Below are 26,857 nucleotides of genomic sequence, written 5' to 3'. Positions count from 1 at the left end.
ATTTAAGCAAAAACTATTTTTAAAAGTCTCAATAGTCTTTTCGATACCCAGTTTGGTCACCTGAATTCCTTAGCTTCTCCATTTCTTATCCCCAAACTCCGTTTTCCTGAAGAATTGACCATCAAATCACTTTTCTCAGCACATATCCCGAACAGCTCTTAACCAATCCCCCCCTTTGGTTTTCTCATGTTCACTCTGACGCCAGCTTTCTGCTGTCCTGCCATAAGCTCACTGCCAAACCCTTCTTCCTGGAGAAACATCAGAACCCACAAGGCCACCCTAGTCGCACGCATGGTGGTCACAGCCTTGACTACTAATCACACTGAAGAGCTCTATTCCCCACTTGAGCTAGTCCAACAGCTACTACTAAAATCATATCTCATTAAAAAAAAATTTTTTTTTTTCAGCAGCGCTAGCAGCATGCAGTATCTTGTTTCTGGACTAGGAATCGAATCCAGGCCCCCTGCATTAGGGGTGCGGAATCTTAGCCACTGGACTGCCAGGAAAGGCCCATCATTTCTCATTTTAAACTCTTTGACTTCACTATACTCATCCACAGGGCTCCCTACATGCTGATTTTAGGTTCCTAATTGTTTCAAACTAATTGTTTCTACTCAATTTCCTAAATCAGCTAAATTATTATCTCTTATTCTTCTTTAAGCTTCCTCTATTCAACCAAATTTCTTTTATTCAGTTGTCCCTATACTTTCTACCAACTGTTCCTAATGTTCTGGAACTTTGGCTTCATTCATAAGGTCACCATAAAAATTGACCACCTCAGAGAAATCTACCTAAATTAATGCAGAGTTCAGGGTACAGAGAGGAAAAAAACACAGTCAAAATTAAATGCCCAAAACCGTGAGCAATGTTCTTATCATGTACAGTTTTAAAAGAATTTTTTAAAAATAAAAGGTATCCATTTGGTCTCCCATTGCCAATTCCTACAGGGCAAAGAGAACATCTTCTTTTTCTGATGATACTTGCTATATCGCTTGACCCTCAAAAGTTAAAAATCAATATGGTAATGAAAAAGAAATCTCCAGAACTCCAAAGGTACCAATATTACTGCTGCTTGGCAGAGATATATATAATTCATAGTATCCAGTTGGTTTTTCCAGTAGTCATGTATGGATGCGAGAGTTGGACAATAAAAGGCGGCTGAGCACCAAAGAATTGATGCTTTCAAATTGTGGTGTTGGAGAAAATTCTTGAGATTCCCTTGGACAGCAAAGAGATCAAACCAGTCAGTCCTAAAGGAGATCAACCCTGAATATTCACTGGAAGGACTGATGCTGAAGCCGAAGAGTCAATACTTTGGCCACCTGATGCAAAGAACTGACTCACTGGAAAAGACCCAGATGCTGGGAAAAACTGAAGGCAACAGGAGAAGGGGATGACAGAGGATGAAATGGTTGCATGGCATCACTGACTCAATGGACAGAGTTTGAGCAAACTCTGGGAGACAGTGAAGGACACTGAAGCCTGGCATGCTCTAGTCCATGGGGCTGCAAAAATTAAGGCACAACCTATGGAGGGAACCACACGACTAGGAAAAAAAAATGTATGAATCTTTTTTTTGCCCATTTCCTGTAGTTTACCAAGGAAGAAGAATAACCCCAAGGCAATGATTCTAAACAACAAAGGTGCCTCCAGTCAGCAACTACCCCACAAACTCCATGTGGTATAAGTCTCAAACTGGTCCAAACAGCAGCAATCCACATTATCTTAGCTCACAATTTCTATCAATGTTCAGGGCATTTCTAGTACTTCGAAATTTAAATATAAAACATGCTACCTCACAAATACTGTCCTCCCTGATGAAAAGGCTCACCTCTAAAGTAGAATGAAGTATCTCTCCCCAACTCCTTTTTTCGTTTTGGCTCAAATGCAGAGTTAGCTCCTAAAAAAAAAAAAAAAAAAATTGAGTTTTTTTTTTATTTAAACTGGAAACTGTCTACTTAAAGTGAATTCAAGCATTCACACAGGTTTCATTTATGTAATAGGTAGTGATGTCAAACTTTATTGATCTGGAGGTCCGGACAGTCTCTAACAAACACAAAAGCTTGAGAAATCATGCGAATGATTCAGCTCCTGCTATCCAAAAGCTAGCTGATTCCATAAAACAATCAGTCATTCTAAGGCTACCCACAAATAGAAAAAAGTAACAGTCAAAGTTTCTACAGCTAGACAGTTGTAAAGAATTTGAGTCCAGAGAAACAATCCGTGGGTAAAATAAATCCTCAATACACCTCAAACAATTTTTCAAAGGAAACCAGACCCAGACAACTGATTTTGTTTTCAGAATCACAACCCTCAATCCCACTTTTAATAAAAGTCACTTTTAAAAGAATGCTTTATTTGGAAGAAGGATACATCAAAGACAAGCCAATGAATCAACTAAAACCAAATCCACATTTGAACCATTTCTGCTTATTGAGAAAATGTTGACAGAATAAATAGAGTGTGCATCCAAAGAACAAAGTGTATTGCATAAACAAAAGTCTATTCTACCAAGTGCCAACAGTTGGATTAAATTTCGCCCCTACCAAACCAACTGAAAAGTGAAAAACAAATCATTTTACTAGATATTTTGGTTAGATTAATAACAATACATAAATATTTTTATAATATGGTGACTGCAGCCATGAAATTAAAAGATACTTGCTCCTTGAAAGAAAAGCTATGACAAACCTAGACAGTGTTTTAAAAAGCAGAAACATCACTTTGCCAACAAATGTCCACATAGTCAAAGCTATGGTTTTTCCGTTAGTCATGTATTGACATGAGAGGTGGACCATAAACAAGGCTGAGCACCAAAGAATTGATGCTTTCGAATTGTGGTGCTGGAAGACTCTTGAGAGTCCCTTGGATAGCAAGGAGATCAAACCAGTCCATCTTAAAGGAAATCAACCTTGAATATTCATTGGAAGAACTGATGCTGAAGCTGAAGTTCTAATTTGAAGAGCCAACTCAATGGAAAAGACCCAGATCCTGGAAAAGATTGAGGGGAGGACGAGAAGGGGGCAGCAGAGGATGAGACCATTGAATGGCATCACTGATTCAATGGACAAGAGTTTGAGCAAACTCAGAGAGAGTGAAGGACAGGGAAGCCTGGCATGCTGTGGTCCAGAGGGGTTCTCAAAGAGTTGGACTTAAGAACAACAACACAGGTAGTAGACAAAAATCAGAACTATCAGTACTACTGTTTGAAATAATTCAGTTAATGGTCAAATAACAAAGGAGTTAAAGCACAGAAATCTTTTGAAGTTGAGAAACTGCTTTTAAGCAACAAAAAAAATATATTTCTCCCACTTTAAAACATTTCTTACATGTATCTTATTTTTAAAAAAAACTACCAATTAATGATGCTCTTGCAATTAACTTGCAATTGACATTCATTAATTTCCTGCAAGCTATGGCTAAGAACGGGCTTCGAAGGTAGCTCAGTGATAAAGAATCCGCCTGCCAAAGCAGGCAATGCAGGTTCAGTTCCTGGGTAGGAAGATCAACTACAGTAGGAAATGACAACTCGCTCCAGTATTCTTGCTCGGAACATGCCATGGACAGAGGAGCTTGGTAGGCTACTGTTCATGGGGTCTCAAAGAGTCGGACACGACTGAGTATCTGAGCACACATTGCTAAGAACATCACCTTATCAATCACCCCTAGAGAGAATCATATAAAACTTTACTTTAAAATTACACTACAGAAAGCCTTGCTACTGCAAACTGGCATTTTTCTTTTTCTTTAATAAAGATTGAGCCACCCTTGACACTTCCCTGGTGGTCCAGTGGTTAGGACTCTCCTAGCTCCCACTGCAGGGTGTCCAGCTTCAATCCTTGGTCTCCTGGTTGAAGAACTAGGATCCCACAAGCCACATGGCCAAAAAAACAAAGACTGAGCCACCCTTTTACTTTACTTCAGCAACAAGAAACTTACAGCCACATCTGAAACTCAAATTTATGATCAATTTATTCACCTTAATGTTACATTCTTAGTTTTATTTTCTCTTGTACTGGCTTCATAACTTTTTTTAAAAAACCAATACTTCTTGTAGTTATAAAGTAACTCAACACCTTTGTGTAAAAGGTAGTGTACATGAGAATAAAACATAAATAATACATTTCCTTACTGGTTTTCTCTGGCATTTATAAATCTGAAATACTTAAATATAGATACGAGGTAACATAATAGGATAAGATTAACTCCAGCATTTAAAATGAGAAGTATACTTCCATATTTTAGCCTTAATATATCTTTATACTCTTGAAGAGAATTCAGTTTGAAAAATCTGAACACACTTCTGCAGACAACTTAAAAGATATACTTTATTCTTTGCAGAATTAAACTGAAAGCTGCATATAAAATCTTTCAGAATTGTAAAGTACAGAAAAGATAATCATGTGTCAAAGCAAAAATCTTCTTTCTAAGAAAAGGCAAAGGGAAACATGATAGGCCATGGGTAAGGTTAACGTTTTTCTTTCTTTGAAGACCAAGAGTGCCCCATCATTTTCACGGTGATTCCATTCCCAGTATTTACTCAGAGCACTTCTATTCCTCTAGGGACCCTGGCTCCTTCCCTCATCCCAGCAGTGAAGTCACACTACATCCAGACTAGCAGGCCACACTAAATTACTCTGCCTTCCACTAGGTGGGGGAACAGGACAGCCCCCGCATCAAGCCAGGGCTTCCTCAGGTGGGGGTCTAGCATCACCTTCCCTCACCGGGACACCTTCACCATGGCATCACCCAGGGAGATGAAGCCAATCTTCCACGTTCCCAAACTGGACTTTCCCTCAATACTGCTCCCTGGAACACGGCGCTCTGAAGTCCACTCAGGCACACAAACTCACGGCAAGAGATGCTACGCAGAAAAGGTGACCCACAGGTACACAGGGCTATATTAGTCAACTATTTTGGCATCAATCTCAAACAATGATCTAGCTCTTTCAGTATGTCTACTCTCTGAAACCATGTCTCTACCCTTTGATCAGGGCTACATACTTTCTTGTTCAAATACCACTTTAAAAAAAAAAAAAGGCTTTAAGTCCAACTTGAAGTTCAAACTAAAACTATCCTCAGGTAGTTAAAATAACCTGACTACCTTTCTTTCTCAGCTCATCTGAAATGGTGTTTCTGATGTCCACTGGCACAGAGTTCTTTTCTACTATTCTGTTTTTCATAGAATATGTGTTAAATTCCAAAAAAAAAAAAAAAAAAGCAGGGGGGGAGAAGAAGCCCAAAGCACAAACAAGAATTATTTATTTTAGAAACCCACCATGCAGAGATAATCACTGATGATGTAATAGTATATATGATAACTTTGCTATATTTTTTCTTTTTATACATATATGTTTAAATCAAAAATACACTCATATTATACACACTGTTTGGCATCCTGCTTTTGCATTTTGTAAAATATCAAAAGACTTTCTTATCAGTATTCTACAAAGTTATTTTTAACACTATTTATAATTTCCTCTTTATAAAACCCCCAGGGGTTCTAAAATTTATTTTTCCTACTTTATCCCTCTCCACAGTTTCCCAACAGGAACACGACTAAACGGCAACAGTCTTCATTCATTAACACATCCTAAACAGCTTCCAGAAAACTAACATTCTGCTGTATTTATAGAAGTGATTTCATTTATATTTTATATTGTTAGATGACCGTGAATACATTACTGCTTATACCCCACCAAGCTCCAAGGCAGGGCCAGGGTGCCACCAAGTCCATGGTGTGTCTCTCCCATGATCCATCACATATAATTCAAAATGGACTTTCCCTCAATAATTAAAAATGATAATAACTCCAAACAAAGTAAGAGTCATAACAAGATGTGACTTTTCCTAGAAAGACCATCTCATTGTTTCTTTAAAGACTACAAAACGTTAACAGATGGCCAACAGGCAACAAGATATTAGAGAGATGCAAATCAAAACCACGATGAAGTATCATTTCACACTGGTCAGAATGGCCACCATCAAAAAGTCTAAAAATAATAAATGCTGAAGAGGGTATGCAGAAAAGCGAACCCTCCTATAGTGTTTTGTTGTGGTTTTTTTTGTGTGTGTGAGAATGTAAATTGATGCAGTCACTATGGAAAATAATATGGAGGTTCCTTAAAAAGAACTAAAAATAGAGTTACCATGTGATCTAGCAATCTCACTCCTGGGCATAATATCCAGAAAATATGAAAATTCTAACTCACCTCAGTGTTCATAGCAGTACTATTTACAATAGCCAAGACATGGAAGCAACCTAAACGTTCACTGACAGGTTAATGGATATTATTCAATGATGAATGTAATAAAAAGAAAGAAATAATGCCATTTGCAGCAACTCAGATGGACCTAGAGATTATTATACCGAGTGAAGTAAGTCAGAGAAAAACAAACACACGATATCACTATATGTGGACTCTTAAAAAAATAATACAAATGAATCTATAAACAAAACAGAAACAGACTCACAATCACAGAAAACAAGCACATGGTACCGTAGGGGAAGGGAGGGAGGGGAAGTGATAAATTAGAAGTGTGAGATTGTTAACAGATACAAACCACCATACGTAAAACAGATAAGCCACAAGGACCTACTGCTTAGCACAGGAAACTACATTCAATATCTTGTAATAACCTATAATGGAAAATAATCTGAGAGATATATATACATATAAAACTGAAAAAATTACAAAACATTATTTAAATGCTTTTGTGTCTTTTGGTGCCCCCTCACTAATGCTCAAACACATGCTTGGGTGTGTGCTGAGTGGCTCAGTCGTGTCCAGCTCTTTGCGACCCCATGGACTGTAGCCCGCCAGGCTCCTCTGTCCATGGGGATTCTCCAGGCAAGAATAGCGGAGTGGGTTGCCATGTTCTTCTCCAGGGGATCTTCCTGACCCAGCAATCAAGCCCAGGTCTCCCGCGTTGCAGGCACATTCTTCACTGTCTGAGTTACCAGGGAAGCAAGACTTGTCTATTAAGCACTGCCCCCAGAGATTGAGGAAAGAATAGGCTTTTTTCCAAGGAACAATTTGACTTTAAACTCAGATGATAAAATCTATGCATAATCAAAATCTCAGACTTGAGTACACAGATTTCAGTCTAACACATTTTGAAAGGGAGAATATTAACTGCTTGTTCAAAGTTGTATTATTCATGTGGAATCACTGGCAAATGCTTTATACCATGTTTGAAACTGTACAAAGCTTCCTGAGACATTTGCCATGCTTTCATCAGATGAATAAACTGATAACATGATCTGCATTGAGTGGTTTAATGGGGAAATTTCAAGTGACTTATTCAGCAAATCTTCACACTTCAATTAAGAGAGATGATTTGCTTGCAAAAAATTACATGTGAAGAAGTGTCAGCACACTAAGGATACTGACAGTAGTTAAGAGGTTGGCCTCCAAAGTCAAACCTTGGTTGTTGTTGTTTACTCGGTAAGTGGTGTCTCTTTTTCGACCCCATGGACTGTAGCCCACCAGGCTCCTCTGTCCATGGGATTTCCCAGGCAAGAATACTGAGGTGGGTTGCCATTTCTTCCTCCAGGGGATCTTCCCAATCCAGGCAGGCATTGACACGCGTGTCCTGCATTGCAGGAGGATTCTTTACCACTGAGCCACCAGGGAAACCCTGGTTTGGCTTAAATTCTGACTTTCACTAGTTATGGGACTTATGCCTCTATTCCTCAGTTTCTTCAAGGAAAAAATATCTCCTCCACAGGTTACTGTGAAGACTAAGTAACTTACTACATGTAATATGTTTACAACAGTGTATTGAGTCTTCAATAAATATTAGCGAGTTATCATCATCATTACTCATCATATTACTCTATACTTTTTATAAAGGGTTCATAACCTAACTTTCTACCTCTTTATCCCCATAATAAGGAATATGCTAGTTACACTTTGCTATATTAAACCCCTGCCTTATGATTTTCAGATCAACTGTTTTGTTCCAACTTTCTCTAAAAAGTCAACTGAAGTTTAATATTTACATTTTGTACACTGTCCTCATCCTACTTTTCATTAAATTAAACTGCCAGCATGCTATAAAATATTATATATCTATAATGACTAGTATATACAGAGACCAAATGGTACATATTATAGATACTGAACCACCCAGGTCTTCAGGAAATCACTATCTCCTAAAAGAAAAAAAGGAAATGAAACCTAGAATAGGAAGTAGCTCTAATACTATTGTTAAATTTAAATATCACATCTAATGTACTTTTTTTACTTCTAGAAAGATAACTAAGTAACATTTTTATAATTTACAAATAAAACAAACAACCTCAAACCATCACTGTAACGTTTATTCTAGATTAGAGAACTAAATCTGCTCAACCAGAGCAAGAAATATTACAAAGACTCCATCATGAGTTTGCCTGGGGTTATTCTGAAACCCACAATCCAGAAATAACAGACAAGAATTTTCCGACTTTTCTTTTTCCAAGAGTATTAGAATGTTACCATAAAAATTCTTTCTTTGTTATGTAAAAGACAGAGGAAAGCGCCACATGAAATGAAGCAAGTAGGCCAGGCTTTGGACTCCGGTACTACCTGTTAATTTTGCTTTCTTGATCATAGATACGACAGTCTGCTTAAAATCCCAGGAGAATACACTGGCTAATAATGAAAAAGATTTATTTGTCCACTAAATGTTGGGCTTATTACCTTCCTATATTGTTTGGAATATGAATAGCTTATCACAAAGTCACTCTTGAACTAAAGAAAAAAAACAAAAACACTTCTTCAAAGAACTAGAGAGTCAGGGACTTCCCTGGCGGTTCAGTGGTTAGAACTTCATGCTTCCAGTGCAAGGGGCACAGGTTCAATCCCTGGTCCGGGAACTAAGATCCTGAAAGACGTATGGCATGGCCAGGGGGAAGAAAAAAAGAACTAGAGTCTTATCCATACATCCTACAAAATATTTAAAAACTTAAACCCAAAAGAAAGGAGAACAATCACTCATTCTTTAGAACAGGGGTCCCCAACCTCTAGGATCTAATACCTGATCATCTGAGTGGAGCTGATACAGTAATAATAGAAATAAAATGCACAATAAATGTAATGCACTTGAATCATCCCGAAACCTCCCCCACCCTCTCCCCGATCTGTGGAAAAATTGTCTTCCACAAAATCAGTCCCTGGTGCCAAAAAGGATGGGGACCTTCTGCTAAGACAAGAAAACCACTGAAAGCAAAAAGGAGACTTCCTTGGTAGGTACTTGTGTGATCTTTTCTGAAAATCTAGGAGACACACAGACATGCTCATACACTACAGCTCAGGAAACTGAGTCTCAGAGAGGTTAAGCAATACGCCCAAGTTATAAAGTAAAGTAAAGACACAGTAGGCCTCCCTGGTGGTTCAGCACTAAAGACTCACCTCCCAGTGCAGGAGACGTGGGTTCAACCCCTGATCCGGGAAGATTCCACATGCTGAGAAGCAGTTAAGCCCACGGGCGGCAACCACCCAGCCTGTGCTCTGGAGCACGCGTGACGCAACTACGGAAACCTGCGCGCCGAGAGCCTGTGCTCTGCAACAAGAGAGCATCCCCCACTCTGCAACTGGAGAAAGCCTGCACAGCAACGAAGCCCCGGCACAGCCAAAAATAAATAAACACATGCTGCTGCTACGTCGCTTCAGTCATGTCCGACTCTGTGCAACCCCACAGACGGCAGCCCACCAGGCTCCCCTGTCCCTGGGATTCTCCAGGCAAGAACACTGGAGTGGGTTGCCATTTCCTTCTCCAATGCATGAAAGTGAAAAGTGAAAGTGAAGTCACTCAGTCTGTCCGACTCTTAGTGACCCCATGGACTGCAGCCCACCAGGCTCCTCCGTCCATGGGATTTTCCAGGCAAGAGTACTGGAGTGGGGTGCCATTGCCTTCTCTGAATAAATACATAAATATTTTAAAAAATAAATAAAGACACAGGACTCAAATTCACAACTTTTGAACCAGCTAACGATAAAGAAGAAATGACAGGCATCCCCGGTACAGCAGTGGGAGTGGTCGGAGATGAGGAATACAGAACCAAGGCCTCCTACTGCTCCCTCCCAAGTCCACTCACGCCCAGCACTGGATGGATTAAACTGAATTCAAGCTCTCTTTGAACACAATTGATGGCTCAGGAATGGAAATGGCTATTTCCCATGCCTCACTCCCTAATTCACAAGTACATTATCTTGTCTCACTCAATAAGCGAGCAGTTACTGAAGACCCAGAAATGTAATCATACCATAAACTGACCATTTTATAAGTGCCACTGGAGAAGGAAATGGCAACCCACTCCAGTATTCTTGCCTGGAGAATTCCATGGACAGAGGAACCTGGTGGGCTACAGTCCATAGGGTCGCAAAGAGTAGGACACTTAAAAGTGCCATATAAGATAGTGTAAAAGAGACTATTTATATCTTTAATATCTGCCCCTCAAATGCTCTTGCTTTATAGTAATTGCACTTACTTATATGAAGTTCAGTTACCTTCTACTAGTCTGTGAGCTCTTGGTACAAAATTCTGTATATTCCCCACTTGTTGTTTAGCTGCTAAGCCGTATCTGACTCTTCGGCAACACCATGGACTGTAGCCTGCCAGGCTCTACTGTCTGTGGAGGTTTTCAGGCAAGAACACTGGAGCGGGTGGCCATTTCCTCCTCCAGGGGATCTTCCCCGACTCAGGGATAAACCTGTGTCACCTGCAGGCAGATTCTTTACCACTGAGCCGCCAGGGAAGCCCCATTCAGTATCACCTAGGTGGTGTCCACTAAAAATGTTAAAGGAGCAAACGAAATGATGATGAGTTGAACCTTAAATAACAAGGAAGAGTCAGAGAGATGGGAAAAAAGAGGGGACAGTGCATTCTAAAAGGTGGCTGGTAACCAGGCAGACAACTCCTGGGGAACGAACAGGCAGGCCAGAGCAGAAGATCCACAGCACCAAGCAGCAAAGAGGGTAAACCAAAGTCGTGGAATTCCTTTGCAGGGGGGTTAGGATTTCCTTTTCTGAATCAGGCCGATTTGCTTTTAAACATTTATTTTAATGCAGGAGAACTCTGTGTTTAAATTAAACCTGCGTGAAACCCCACTATATTGATAGAAAACAGGTACTCTGAAGCCTCACTCAGTCCCCACCTTATCTGACTTGAGAAGACTCCAAAGGCCCTCCTTGGACCACAGTCTGAAAAAACCTGGGTTAGAAACATGTCTGGAAGCACCGATGCCAAAGGGCTCAGAGCACTGACCTCTGGGTTGGCCTAGGTGGTGGGAACATGGTAAGGAGGGACTTGAAGTAATATTTTCACTTTTTAAATGTCACATATTTTTACATCATTTGAACTGTTGTTTATATTGAGCCCTTTTACTTTTTAGACTTTAAAAATAAATAAGACACCATTGCTCCAAAAAAAGCATTTTTTAATGGTTCAATTTCTTCAAGTGGATTGCTACATTTTAATGAATCACTTCCTTATAATTGCAGGATATCTTTTTAACTAAATTACATCGCAATGAAAATGAACATCTCTGTACATAAGACTTTCCCATATTTAGAATGATTTGCTTAGGATAAATTTATACAAGTTAATGGTTTCCATTTAAGTTCTATAATACATGGCTTAAAATAAGACTCTCTAGAACACACAAAAAATACAAAATTCAATGAGTATTTTCTAAAAGCCATTCTACAGTAGCAAGATTTTGATTCCAGCATTCATGTTTAAGATACATAAAATCTAATTTATCAAAGTAATCAGCGAAGTTTCCACATCTCAAAAAATGTATTAAAGAGAAATCTGAAACAGAACTTGAAAGCACTCTACCTTTCATGAATTTTTCATAACTTCTCTTGCCACTTATCAAAACCATACACTGAAAGAATCTTTCTTCACAGTTGGGTTTCACAATCTAATTCTGTGAAGTCACAGTACTGTGACAGTACAATCATTCTCTGACAACAAACTAACATCATTAAATTCTTATTTGGAAGTTCTATGGGGTATAAGGATGTTCTATTTTTACTACTAAGATCAAAATCTATTTTGTGTTGCCTCACCATTAAGCTCCTATGATTGATACATCTTGACCTAATTTATTCTCTTGTTCCCAGCCATCTTTCTAAAACTACCTTTTGGTGAGGGCTCAGAGAATGCCTGTCTGTTCAAACAGAATATAAATGGTTGCTGCCTGTAAACAATCGTTTAATGCTTTGTACTCCTTAGAAGGAGAAACCCCAAAGTCAGAAAGTGTGGTGTTCTTTTCCTTATCTCTATTACTGTTTTAACATAACATAAGAGTACTTTTTGCTAAATTATCTTTTAAATAAGTGAATGGGGTTCCATCACTAAGGTTTCCAACTGGGCAAAAAGAATTTCTAATAAACCCTTTCTCTTTTTTCCAAAAGCCAATTCCAAGGATTGCTAGACATCAAGGTCATTGCTACTAATATGTAAAAGCTCTAAAAGCAAGGATGGCTAGAAATATCAAGGTCATTTCTACTACTATGTGACAGTTCTAATATTAAGGGTATTCAGACTCTATCAGCAAAGATTTCCTTAGTCCCTGCTGGGCACAGGGCACTATGCTTCCGTGTGAACAAGAGAGAAGAAAGATCTGCTCTCATGGGTCTCTCTCTCTTGGTGCACAGGCAAGTTTGTGAACCACAAATCTTTATGAAAGGAGAAGTTCCAATATCAAAAACAGAAACATGTTTTAGAAGAAAGAGACTGGAACCAGATTTTGGAATACCTGTCAAGGCCAAGGAAGGTGGAGTTTGTATTTAAATAACGGAAACCTAGGTATTCAAAAGGATCCTTAGAAAATATTAAACTATGCAGGTGCTGACTAAAACTTTTGGATGGCTTCTTATTTCCTGTGAGAGAAATTCAAAATCTTTAAAAGAAAATCTTGAAAAGGGTAACTAAATCTTGTGTCATCATCCCCACCTACCCAAGATCTTGGGTTGTGGTCACACTGCACTTCTGTTTCCTCTATTGTAGGGATTTTCAAACTTTTATACACTGTCATTTAGTAAAATATCAATATATGACACATTTATTTTTTATTTTATTTCTTTTTAAAAACATGCAGGTCACAACCACTAAACTGATTTTATAACCTGGTCAGTGCTTAGGTACTGCAGTTTGAAAAATACTACTTTAGCACATACCACACTCTCGAGCTTCCCACGTGGCACTAGTGTTAAAGAACCCATCTGCCAATACAGGAAATGCAGGAGACGCGGGTTTGATCCCTGGGCCACGAAGATCCCCTGAAGGAGGGCATGGCACCCCACTCCAGTATTCTAGCTTGGAGAATCCCATGGACAGAGGAGCCCGGTGGGGTTTTACAGTCCATGGGGATGCAGAGAGTCAGACACGACTGAAGTCAGACACTGGGCACGCATGCACTCCCTCTCTCACTTCTAGGTCTTTCCATGGATTCTTTCTGCCCAAAACATTCTTGCTCAACCTCATTTTTTCCTTTTTTCTGGCTACTTCCTATTCTCCTTTGTGACCTGAGCTCGTAAACATCACTTCCCTGACCCTCTTAGGTTAGTTCTCTGTCTTCTGCGTTCCTAATACTCTATGCTCTAATGTTCAGTAAGCTTTACTGTAATTGTACATGGCCTGTCTTTCTAAGATGTAAATCCCATGAGCATCAGGACCCATTCCTGTTCATTGCTGAATCCTGAGAGCCACACCCAGTGCCTGCTACAGATCAGGCCCTCAATCAATGTTTGAAGAGTAAAACAGGTGAGGAAATGGACTTGAATAATCTATACATTAATATTTAACCACATGATGAAATGAGCACCCACTTAAAAACTGTTAAGAGGTTTAGCTAGTTCCAAAGAAAATATATGCTCAGTTCCAACTCTATAAATGGTGATTAGGCTCCTAAGCTTGCCTGCAAAATACTATTACCCACACACACACTTAACTGCTGAGAGGACAGCTGCTGATTTCCCTCTCTGCCAGGACAATAGAACTTTCACTCCTCTAAGTAGGAGAAAACAGGATTAAAGGGACACTTTGCTTTCTCCCTATTTTATCAGTTAGTTCCTCCTAGAGCAAAGTGGACTTCCCTGGTGTCTCAAACGGTCAAGAGTCTGCCTACAATGCGGTAGACCCAGGTTCGATCCCTGAGTCAGGAAGACACTCTGGAGAAGGAAATGGCAACCCACTCCAGTACTCTTGCCTGGAAAATCCCATGGACAGAGGAGCGTGGTAGGCTACAGTCCATGCGGTCACAAACAGTCAGACATGACTGAGCAACTTCACGTCACTCTTTAGAGCAAAGTGACTTAGCTAATGGCGGAGATTAGATTAGATAGCTAGTGGAGGGCTTCCCTTGTGGCTCAGATGGTATAGATAGCTAGTGGAAAGCCCCTGTATAGCACAGGGAGCTCAGATCTGTGATAACCTAGAGGGTTGGGATGGGGATGGGAGAGGAAGATTCAAGAGGGAGGCGATATATGTATTCACATAGTTGATTCACTTTGTTGTATAGCAGAGAATAATACAACATTGTAAAGCAATTATACACCAATAGAATAAAAAAAAAAAAAAAAAGAATAAAGGTCAATATTCCAGACAGGCCCCACCCCTGAGTTCTCACTGGTTCTTGAATCTATCTGTCTTCAAGAAGAGAAAGTTTTCCTTTCCCTTCCAACTCCTATGAGGAAATCTTTCTGAGACAGGGCTTTCTGTACCTGCGGGAGAGACCTGCAGTTTTTTAGGTGCCAGACAAACATCTGGGCAGATAAAGCAAGAAGGAACAGAGTAAATATGAGTCTAAGCTAAACTCTCCAAACCAGCTTTACCAGAAATGAAAAATTAAACTGCATTTTAATAGTACTATAATTCTCATCTGGCTTCATGAATCTGATCTCAATCTGCAAAATCTGGAGACAGAAGAGATGTAATCAGGAATAGTAACAACAGTCATCCCAGTCTGATTTCTGGGTCCCAGAGAACATACAGGAGCAAGGTGGGACAAGAGGGAAGGGAATAAGGTTTTTTCCACTTCCCCTTTCGAATTTCTCTGGGGCAAAAGTGTCTAAACAAGTTGAATCTATCTTTGTATACTACAACCTTCCCTTCCAAATTCTCATTCTCGCTTCTCTTTTCTCATCTTCCAAATCCCCTTATGCTGCCTGAAGATCTTCATTTTCAACACCCACACTTCTAGAAATAAGCAAATTTTCTCAAACCTCCAAAATGTTCCTTGAGCCCATACCACTAACCTCTCCTCTCCCTCCTCACACCAAAACTCCCACTTTCTCAGTGCAGCTGATCAGCAGGAAAGCAATCTGACTAAATCCACTCACATGAAGATAAAATAACTGACAGTCCTAGCTTTTAAGCCCTCCCAGAAATACATCTGGGCTTCCCTGGTGGCTTAGCAGTAAAGAATCTGCCTGCAGTGAAGGTTCAATCCCTGGGTCAGGAAGATTTCCTGGAGAAGGGAAGGACAACCCACTCCAGTATTCTTGCCTGGGAAATCCCATGGACAGAGGAGCCTGGCAGGCTACAGTCCATGGTGTCACAAGAGTCAGACATGACTGAGTGACTAAACCACCAGCACCAGAGATACGTATATGTTTTATTTTATACACACATACATTTTTAAGCTATAGAAATCTAACCACAGTAATTTCAGAGAAAAGATGAGGGGTGCCTCATCAAAATTTCCCCTAAAGGAGTCAGGTCTGCTCTGACCAGCTTTCTCAAAGATCATGTCCTCAAAGTTGTTCCCACATTTTCCCCAACTTTCAGTCCTTAAGTGACACTAAAAACCCAAGAGGACAGAGGAAACCAACTTGGGAAGGCATCTATTGCTACAGGATACGTATTCATTGATTGGATAAGTCAATGACAATCAACATTAGATTGGATAGGTTATACTTTAAGTATATTTGATAATCATTCCATTAGGTAAAACAAAAACATTCACTCAGGTTATATATTGCAATTATTGCCTCATTCTATTAATGAGGTCAATGAGGCATAATGGGGTGAAATAACATTTCCATTGTTTAAAGCTCAGTAGTTGAAGAACAGGATGGATGGCTCTTCACAGACGTTGAATCGGTTGTTTATCCATTAATTCCACTTGAAAATCTTTAATTTTATTTTCCATAATGTTTCTGAAATTTGGTAGTATACTTTAGAACAGTCATATCAGAGTAAAAGAAAAATGACTTGAATTCCTGGGAGGCAAAATCATGTCTTTTTCAGGCATTTTTGTGAGAAAGACCTAAGCCTGAGATTGAATTTGTGGGCACTCAGAAAAAAACACAGAAACAGGCAAAGTAGCGTTCATTCAGCTCCAAGTGGTTCTTAACTTCAGAGCCATGTAAAATACTTATTTGCCACCCAAATAAGAATAGAGCTATAATAAAGATTACACAAACTTAGGATAATAAGATCTTTCACTTTGCCTGAGAGATACATGAAATTTTAATTGAGGAATTAGTGCTTGCAATTTTTTATTAGTTTGCTTAGCTAGCCACTAAAATAAATTACTTGAAATTCAAGTGATAACAGGAACTTTTCAAACCAAGCACAGAATATATGAAAATGCTAACTGGGTGTGGTCTCCCTTGCCTTTCGTCATGAACACACTTTTTGTGGCTTTTGTCAAAATTCCAGAAAGGGTAAAGGGTCAGTAAGATTCCCAAGAAATGACAGGGTATTCAGAAAGACTTAAACAGCATTTATTCACCTCCCCCAATTACAAGCATCATGTTGGTTGGTATTGAGCTGTTTGGTTTTTCAGGTAGTGCTAGCCCCCCAAACCTAGAGTTTTTAACATATAATTCAACAATAAAAAGACAAATAACCCAATTAAGATATGGGCAAAAGATATGAACAGACATTTCTCCAAAGCAGACATGTAAGTGGCCAATAAGCAAATGAAAAGACACAACATATTTAGCCATAAAAAATGCAAATTAACACTATTTTATTCCCACTGGAGTGTCTATAATAAAAACTAGTAAATAGTCAATAACAAGTGGTGAGAACGTGGAGAAATTGGAACCCTCATACACTGTTTGATGAGAATGTAAAATGGTGCAGCTACTCTGGAAAAGTTTGCCGGTTTCTTAAAAGTTAAATATATAGACTCAAAACAATGGAAGTCATATGTCCACCTAAAAACTTGTACGCGAATGTTCATAGCAGCATTATTTACAATGACCAAAAACTAGAAACATCCTTAATGTCCATTAACTGAAAACCAGTAAACTGTGATAACGTGGTACACTCATACAACGGACTATTATCCAGCCATAAAAAAGAATTAAGCACCGATGCATTCCACACGTGGATAAACCTTGAAAACATTATGCTATGTGAAGGAAGCCAGACACTAAAAGCCACATAAAGTACGATTCCATTTATATGAAATTTCCACAACAGTCAAATCCTTAGAGACAGAAAGATTAGTGGTTGCCAGGGGGTGGGATAAGGGAATGAGGAATGACTGATAATGGTACAGGGTTTCCTTCTGGGGAGATGAAAATGTTCTGTTCAGTGGTGATAGCTGCAAAACTTGGTGAAAATACTAAGGACCATGCTTGAAAAGGATGCATTTTACGGTGTGTTTAGTATATCTCAATTTTTTAAAAAATTGTTCATTTACGGAAAGAAATTACATACACTTGTAAAGTACCTACAAGTGCATTACATACATATACGTATTCTCTTTCTAAAATTCAACGTCTGGGGTTTTTTTAATTGAGCTATATTTCACATATATAAACAGAGAAATGAGAGAACACGGCGACACGGAGCAACCGTGACCCCGAAGTCGTGGATCTGGGGTGTGTCCCAGTCCGCCTCGCAGCGTCCCCATCCTGCTCGCCTTCACCCATCACTCAGCCCCCACCCGCCGTCTGGTCCAGTGTCAGGGCCGGGGACGACCCACCGCGGCTGCCCGGCTCCGCGGCGGGCGCCCAGGGCCGGCCAGCCCTCCCGCCCAAGGTGGGGCAGCCGCGGCGGGCCGGGCTCGGGCGCTGCCCTCGGGCCCGGAGGGGATACGGACGGCCCCGCCGCGCCCCCCGCCCCGGCCTCCCCGCGTCCTGGCCGCGGGTCTCAAGCCCGTCGCCGCCGCACCTCCCTCCAGTACCTGGGATGCGCCCGAGCCCGGCGCCGCGGCCAACGCCGAGACTTTCCCTCCATATCACCTGCCCCGGAGCGCGGTGCGAGAAGGACCTCGCCTCCTCAGACGCGACCGAGGCACCGGCAGCAGGGACACGGAAGGGGAATTCACCTAGTCCCCCCGGGCGGCGGCTGAGGCGGCTGCCCAGCGCCCGCGGCTCCTTCCTCTCGCGCGCCTCCTCGCGCCGTCCCGGCCGGGAGCTGACAGCCCGGGAGCCGGCGCCCGCGGCCCGCTGGCTCCCCGCCGCCCACCCCGCCCCCGCGCGGCCGCCCCGCGCACGCGCAGCGGCGCCGGACCCCGAGGGGAAGCGAGAACCTGATGATGTGGCCGCGGGGGTGGCGACCTGCAGCGCCAGCGCCGCCCACTCTTCTGGACCCTTGGCTGCACCCTGACCGACGCGCTCCGGGAACCTGATCGAGCAGAGCTAAAGGGGAATTTTCATGGGAGCCTACTCAGCAGAGCAGGGCTGCGGCCTTCCTTGTTCGCCAGCCCACTCCGTCCCCAGCGCCCCACTGCCCCCGCCGCCCCACATCCACATCTCTGGCTGCTCCTTGGTCCTAACGCTCATATTTATGACTCATGACTTCTGTTCTCAAGCCGGGAGCCTCCTGGTTGGCTGGCTTCGTGTTTTCTTCTCTTGCGCAGACTGGGATTTAAACTGCGCAGAATGGTCCAAGTTTGATCCTAGGTAGGGGAGAAGGGGATTGGCCCCCAAATGGGATGATTAGATTTAGGGCAAGTCCCAGCAGTTGGGAGAGTGGTGTTCAAAGCAAAGTGCGTGGACCCAGTGGAGGTGGCTGGAATGCCAGACTTTTCAAACTTGCTCATCTTGTTTTTAAATCTATGTTAAAAAGTAAGCTAGAGTTTGCAAAGTAAAGCCAAGAATTCATTTACTTTAACAACTATCGTTCGAGCATCTTTTGCAGGTAATGGGTGAAGCCCTGGAGGTATTCCAGTGACCAGAACAAAGGTTTCTGTCCTCAGGCTCTTCTAAGAGAGAGGTTGCCCTTCACCGTACACACATAAACATACAGCTAATTATGTGAAGTAATGGGCCTGTTAACTAACTCTATTATACTCATTTCACAATATACACATGTGTCAAATCATCACATTATACACCTTAAACTTACACAATGTTCTATGTCAATTATATCTCAATGAATCTGGAAAAAAAAGAATATTGGTATGCTAAAAAAAAAAAACATTACCCAGCAAATGACACTTCCTCAAGTCAAAGCTTCCACCAAATCTTAAGTCACTCCAGTGATTTAGTAGCAGATTTCCAGGTGCTAAGAGAGATCAGAAAGTATATTTATCCACTTTTTTTTTCTTGAGGCACGCTCCATCTTTTTTTTTTTTCTAGTTGCAGCATGCAAACTCTTAGTTGCAGTATGTAGGATCTAGTTTACTAACCACGGAGCAAACCTGGGCCTCCTGCATTGAAAGTGTGGAATCGTAGCCACTGGACCACCAGGGAAGTCTCTGCCATGAAAGTTTTGACCTTCACCTTCATGATGAAAGGTACTTCTGTATCAGTCTTGGTCATCTGAGGTAATGCTTTTTATAATCGCCCATGCAAGTTTAAGGACAGGGAAGCCTGGGGTGCTGCAGTCCACGAGGTCGCAGAGAGTCAGATACGACTGAGCGACTGAACTGAACATGCAAGTGTTCTTCACCCCTAAACATCTGTTAGGAATGAAAGTATAATTGCAAGGAAGTGGAAAAAATGGTGTTTCCACTGCATTTTCAAATGGTTTTTGTTCTCAAGGTTTTGAATTGCATATCACCCAGAGGTAATTAACTACTCTTGAAAGCTTTTGTCATTGTTGTTGTTGAAAGCTTGCTAGAAGTGAAAGTTCCAAAAAGATACATACCTCCTCTGGGTCCTGTTGTCTCAAGATTTCTGCACAAAGCATACATAGGATACACTACCCTTTGCCAGTTTAGAAAATTCTACCAACGGTTTTCTCCTGAGAGCTAATGGCTTCCATTGCCCTGAATTTTACTAGTCAGCATGTAGCAACTTTCTCCTCATGCAGTGCCTCTCATTCTGTATGCCACAACATGGAGTGTATATATATACATATATATATTTAGTTATTTTAAGCTTCACGTTGGAATCCAAATTTAAATCTCAGCCCTGAAAATAGCTCAAGGTGGAAGCTGGTGAAGGGATACCCCTTTCTGAAAAGTTAGGTCCCGATGTGTGCAGGCAACAACATCGTATTACGACTTCATCTTCTACCTGACAGCTGGCAACTCTAAATAGGAAGCCAGTGACTGAGAATTGAGGATATGTAGTAATCAGGGTTGTGATGATTGCTAGAGAAAAGCCTGGGAGTTATGAAAGTGTGTAGCAAAGGGACCTGTCTGTTCTAGAGGCTAAGAAAGAGCCCTTTGAAGAAGTGACATTTAATCTGAGCCTTGAAGAATAAGGAGTAGGAGGCCTGGCAACAAAGGGAAGGGGATGGGGTGGGGAGTGGAGTCTGGAAACTGCGGGTGTGAAGGCCCTTTGGTAGGAAGGGGTTCCACCTGTGGAGGCCTTGAGAAGGGACCGCCGTGGCTGCAGTGAGATGGCTGATACTGCAGGAGGGGACAGCAGAAGCCTTGAGTGCCGCGATGAGGACTTTCTTTATTCCGAAAGACAAAAGGAAGCCACTGAGGAGTTGGAAAGGGTCCATCTGGACATGATCAAACTTGTATTTATGGCAGACATTTCTGGCTGCAGTGTGGAGCACGAATAAGAAAGGAACCACGGAGGAGGTGTGAAGACCAGTTTGTAGGCAATGGGAACTAGGAGGCAGTGGGTCAAAGAAATAAATGAGGGTTAGAACTGCAAAGCTTGATTTTTGACTGTGTGTGAATGGTGAAGGAGAGAAAAGTACCCAAAAATCACTCCCCATTTTCTGGCTTGAGCTTATCCTTCTCCCTGAGAGGGGGAACCTGAAGGAGGAAGTCTAAAGGAGATCATTTTGAGTTGCTTTGGCTATGATGGGTTTGCTGACTCTATGAGATATCCAAGTGAAGATGCTAAGAATATATTTGGAAAATAAATCTGGAACTCAGGGATCTGGACTGGAGATAAACTCAAAGCTAAACTTTAAGATAACACAGAATATGATTTGTTTGTAAGAATTTAACCTCTAAACTGTAGAGAAAATGAGAGAAGCAAACAGAACCTAAATTGACTAATTGTGAGACACTTCACAGAGGTTATTTTAGTTAATCCTCACCCCCGATGAGGGATTATAGTTATAATCCCATTTTTCATATGAGGAAACTAAGGGTTAAATCCTCACTCAAAATTAAATTCCCAATTAAATAAGAATCTCTGCGGGTAGCTTTGATGATCACTGAGGTTCAAGAACTACCCTGTGGACTGCCTGAAAGTGGTCCTGCAGGGACTTTCCTGGTGGTCCAGAGTCTAAGACTCTGCGTCCCCAATGAGGGAGCCCAGGTTTCCATCTCTGATCAGGGAACTTGATCCCACGTCGCCGCAACGAAGAGGTCCTGCAGGCTGCAACTAAGACCTGGAAAAGCTGAATAAATAAATATTTTTTTAAAGTGGTCCTGCAAACCATATAAAATACTCATAAAGAAAACGGATTAGAGAAAATCATGACTCAGACATGCAGCCCCTTCAGTACATGTTTCCAGGCATATGTTCCAGTTTCTTCATCCCCATCCACTGTTATCAATACCCTTCTTGGGAATTTCTAGAACATTCACTTGTTCATTCAGCAAGTATTTAGAGTGGACCTAGTAGTGTTAGTCGCTCAGTCGTGTATGACTCTGTGCGACCCCAGGGGCTGTAGCCTGCCAGGCTCCTCTGTCCATGGGATTCTCCCGGCAAGAACACTGGAGTGGGCTGCCATTTCCTTCTCCAAGATATTTACACTGCCACGTGTAAGATGGATAACTAGTGGGAACCTGCCGTACAGAACAGGGAACTCAGCTCACTGCTCTTTGGTGACCTGAAAGGGTGGGAATGAGTGCGGAGTGGGAAGAAGGTCCAAAAGGGAAGGGATATTTGTATATATAGTTGATTAACTTCTTTGTACAGCAGAAACTATCATTATAAAGCAACTATATCCCCAATTAAAAAAAAATGTTTTGTTCAGTCACTCAGTCATGTCTGACTCTGTGATCCTATGAACTCTAGCATGCCAGGCTTCCGTGTCTATCACCAACTCCTGGAACTAAAGTTTTAATAAATAAAAATAAATTTTTTTTAAAAAGAGCCATGTCCTGTGTGACTGGAGTGACCTGGTCAAGGGGACAGTGGTCATAGATGTGGTCAGGACAGTGGGTAGAAGCAGGTCACAGGATCATAGGTCACAGTAAAGTCTTTGGCTTTCACTCTGGACACAGGAGCCACCGAAAGTATCTGAGCAGAGAAATGGTTTAGGGAACAATGGTGTCACCATGGAGGACTGCGTGAGGGGAGGGAGGGCGAAAGCAGGAGGACCAGCAAGGAGGCTTTCACAATAAGCCAGGTGAGAATGCTGGGGGGACAGGCCAGGGTGGTTGCAGAGAAAGTGGTGAGAAGGGCCTGAACTCTGAATATATTTGTCTGACAGTGGCGCTGAGAGATAGGATTTGCTAATGGATTAAGTGAGGAGTATTCGAGAAAAAGGGGCTTCCCAGGCATCACTAGTGGTAAAGAACTCCCCTGCCAATGCAGGAGACATAAGAGACGTGGGTTCCATCCCTGGGTTGGGAGGATCCCCTGGAGAAGGGCATGGCAATCCACTCCACTATTCTTGCCTGGAGAATCCCCATGGAGAGAGGAGCCTGGCGGGCTACAGTCCATGGTGTTGCAAAGAGCCAGGACATGGCTGAAGCAACTTAGCACGCAGGCATGCAGGAGAAAAAGAGAGGCGTTCAGGAGGCTGCCAACGTTTTGGTGTCAATTGATGGAAGAATGGAATTACCATTTGCTGAAAGGGGAAAGACTGCAAGAAGAAATTCAGGAGACAGGTGTGAGGTCACCTGGTGAGGGCTCGCTGTTCTAAAGGCCCCATCTAGGTGAACTCATCCAGTCTCCATGACAACTCTCTACAGTAAATACTATTGTTATTACCACTTTGTGGATGAGGAACTGAGCCCTGACTATGCCTCAGATGCCACAGCTGTAAAATGCGGAGACGACTCCTGAGTTTACCACTACACTGTCTGTAAGGGAAGACGGGCCACTCAATAGACAGCTACAGCAATATCTGGAGCTGCAGGAGAGGGAGTCTGAGGGGCTGCAGTTGTACAGAGCAAGAGCATCTCCCACAGTTTCCGGGGAGGGAAGACAGGCAGAAGTCAGAGAAGCCTTACAAGAAGTGATCGTGGGCTGAAGTGTAAAGGATCAGTGGCTAAACTAAAAGGCATTTTAAGAGGTAAGATAGGAAAGGAAGGAGAGAGTCTTCCAGGTAGAGGGAACTACTTGTGCAAAAAGGAGGAGGGATGGGGATTTTAAAGAACTAAAGAATTTCAGAGTGGTGCTTCTGCCTCTTTTAGAGCACCCTGTTGGTTGATCCCTATAGAGAGTTTTCCTTAACAAACTCACAGTAACGGTTCAAGGGTTCCCTTTCCTGCTGTCTTTAGACTGTATCGCTGAGAAAGCAAAGGTCAGCTGTCTTTGATCACTTATCAGGGCCCTGTTGTTCCTCAACCGTGCTCACCGGCTCCTGCCTCCCAGCTTCAGGGCTTGCTGTTCTCATTAACTAGGACACTCCATTCTCCCATAAGCCTTCCCAGGTCTGTACCCACCAGGCGAACTCAGCGTCTTCCCTCTTGGTTTCCATGACAGCCAGTGAAGGGCATGATCACAGGACTGAAAAACACCACGTTGTAATGTGTAATTATCTGTCCATCTTTCCTTTTTTTGTTTTTTGAATCACCCACAGGTGCTTGTTTTAATTACAGACCTCCTGAATCCAAACTTTCCAGGAGAAAGGCCTTGGAATCTTTTTACTAGCACCTAGGTGATTTTTAAAAACTTTTTTGACTGCACCACACAGCATGTGGGATCTTAATCCTCCAACCGGGGATTGAACTAGTGCCTCCTGCACTGGAAGGCAGAGTTTTAACCACAAGACCGCCAGGGAAGTCCCCTATCTGTCCATCTTTCTACTAGGCTGTCAGCAGGGCCTCTGTATCTCAGATTAGCACACCATTTTTAGCCTTAAATGGATACTCAATAATTTTTACCCTGAAATGAATGAATAAATACATTTTAATTGAACTTCCTTTGCATTTAGTGGTGCTGCTTCTGGCATTTTGATTTTCTGTTCTAGTTCCATTCCCAGCAGAATTATTAATAGATTTTAAAATGTAATTACATATGGCATTGTTCTTGCTCATTGAACCTGACATTTTGGGTGTTGTTAGGAGACAGGCTTTCTCTAACCCTGGGATGCTAGTGGCTATTTTTCCAGCCTTTTCCAGCTTCTGGAGGTGGACCACATTCCTTGGCTTGTGGCCCCCTTTCTCTGTCTTCAAAGACAGCAGTGTACACAGCATCTCTGACCCTCTTTCATCCTCACAACTCTCTGACTCTTTTTTCCTGCCTCCCTCTTCCACTTTTAAAGGCCCTTATGAATACATTGGACCTACCCAGACAATCCAGAATAATCTATTTTAAAGTTAGCTGATTAGCAACCTTAATTCCCTTTTACCATGTAATGTATGATGAATAAATATATTGAGAATAATGAAAGTCAGATTTCCAGTGGTACTCTGCTAAACTGGTTCTCTGGGGGAGGGGGGGGAAGGGTAATAAGAAAACTTGATTTGCAGCATTTGCCAATCGCAATGGTATAAATGGTCCCATGACTGATTTTCAGGCAACAACCAGCTCAAAAAATTACAAATAGCTAGTAATCAGCTTTCGTGAGCTGGTTCATACTGGTTCCAGCACACTGTGGCAAGCTTCTCATTCTTGACGTTTTTAAATATAGATAAATATAGAAATAAATATAGATACATTGTGGATAAGGATATGGTGTGTGTGTGTTTCCTTGCCCTCTATGTTGGAAAAGCCTAAGAGCTAGGACACATCAGTAGCAATTACCACGTGTGTTCCTGCTCACTCACTCAGTCGTGTCCGACTCTTTGTGACCCCATTGACTGTAGACTGCCAGGCTCCTCTGTCCATGGGATTTTTCAGGCAGGAATACTGGAGTGGGTTACCATTTCCTCCTCCAGGGGATCTTCCCAATCCAGGGATTGAACCTGTGTCTCCTGCATTAGCAGGCAAATTCTTTACCAAGGAGCTGCAATTAGCACACCTAGCTAACTAACACATTCAGATCTTACTTTCCAAATACCACTCTCAACATTAAAAGGAATCACTGCTCGTTGGGGAAAAGGTCAATTCCAGGGCTGGGGATGGGAAAGTACAAAATGAGCCTGCAACAACTCGTACCAGAAATTAATGAAGTGCTCAAAGAAAGATGAGGATACATGAAAAGGAGAGATTTGCAAATAGAAAGAGCTCCCTCTGGGACAATTTTAGTATCAAAATAAGTTATAATAGTAATGGCTTAAAGCTCATTAAATAGAATAAAAATTCATGAGTTAAATAGACATAAATAAGTGAATAAATAAGTAAATGGAAGGACAGAAAGCTTTCTCACAATACAATACCAACTAATACATAGAAAATCTGCCTGCAATGCAGGAGATTCCTAGGTTGATTCCAGTTGGATTCCTAGGTCAGGAAGATCTGCTGCAGAAGGGATGGGCTACCCACTCCAGACTTCTTGGGTTTCCCTTGTGGCTCAGCCGGTAAAGAATCTGCCTGCAATGCAGGAGACCTGGGTTCAATCCCCGGGTGGGGAAGATCCCCTGGAGAAGGGAAAGGCTACCTATTCCAGTATTCTGGCCATGGAGAATTCCATGGACTATATAGTCAAATGCTTTACCCCTGAGCTATACCCCTCCCATGGACTATATAGTCCATGGGGCTGCAAAGAGTCAGACACAACTGAGCGACTTTCACTTTCACATAGAAAATCATCAGTAGATGAAAAACTGAGTGAAATTTTAATGAGACAATATGATTACATCTCTCCCCACAAATACTTGTTAATTGAAAAGAAATAACTAGTAATTTGACAGAGCAGAAATTTCACAAATACCACCTTAACTGAGTGATCAAATTTAATATCACCAGTAGTGAGACAAATCTACATCATGTACATACATGATGAACTGAAAGGACCTAATATCAACTCTGTGATTAATTTGCCAGAATATATGATTTGAGTCTAACCACAAGGAAACAGGAGAGAGACCCAAATTGAGGGATATTTTACGAAATCTCGTCTATCCTCTTTAAAAGTGTCAGTCATAAATGACAAAAGATGACTGATGACTGAGAAACTATTTATCACAGATTCATACAAAGGCCTGAATGCAGTGCATGCCCTTGTGCTGGATACTGGCCTGGCAAAAAAAAAAAAAGTCACAAATGACAGTATGAAGACAAAGTTTGAATACAAATAGTGGGTTCCATAGTGGAAATAAATTCATGGTAAACTGTCTGACTTTGTTTATTGTACTCTGGTTATGTAAGAAAATATCCTTATCTTATACTTAGGATTTATACACTAAAGTACAAACTAGGAAGTTTACAATTCGCTCTTGAATTATTCAAAGAAAGGATTGTGTTGTATGGTGTGGGGA

General features: G+C 41.6%; 1 protein-coding gene across 4 annotated transcripts in view; it reads right to left on the bottom strand.

Moving 5' to 3' along the window:
• The window catches only part of SLC41A2 (solute carrier family 41 member 2), a 129,079-nt gene extending 110,681 nt beyond the window's left edge, over nt 1-18,398 (bottom strand). For 2 of the 4 annotated variants that reach the window (XM_061125464.1, XM_061125467.1), the window contains exons 1-2: nt 18,143-18,385; nt 1,832-1,900 (exon numbers count right to left, since the gene is read on the bottom strand). The gene's annotated coding sequence lies outside the window, so the exon portion shown is untranslated. Of the gene's footprint in view, nt 1-1,831; nt 1,901-18,142 lie in introns of all 4 variants that reach the window. The other 2 variants (XM_061125465.1, XM_061125466.1) reach the window with 2 other exon arrangements.
• Between the last annotated feature and the right edge of the window lie 8,459 nt (nt 18,399-26,857).

This window comes from Dama dama, chromosome 22 (assembly GCF_033118175.1).
Source record: "Dama dama isolate Ldn47 chromosome 22, ASM3311817v1, whole genome shotgun sequence".
Classification (NCBI taxonomy): Eukaryota; Metazoa; Chordata; class Mammalia; order Artiodactyla; family Cervidae; genus Dama; species Dama dama.
This window is presented reverse-complemented; position numbering and strand designations above follow the sequence as displayed.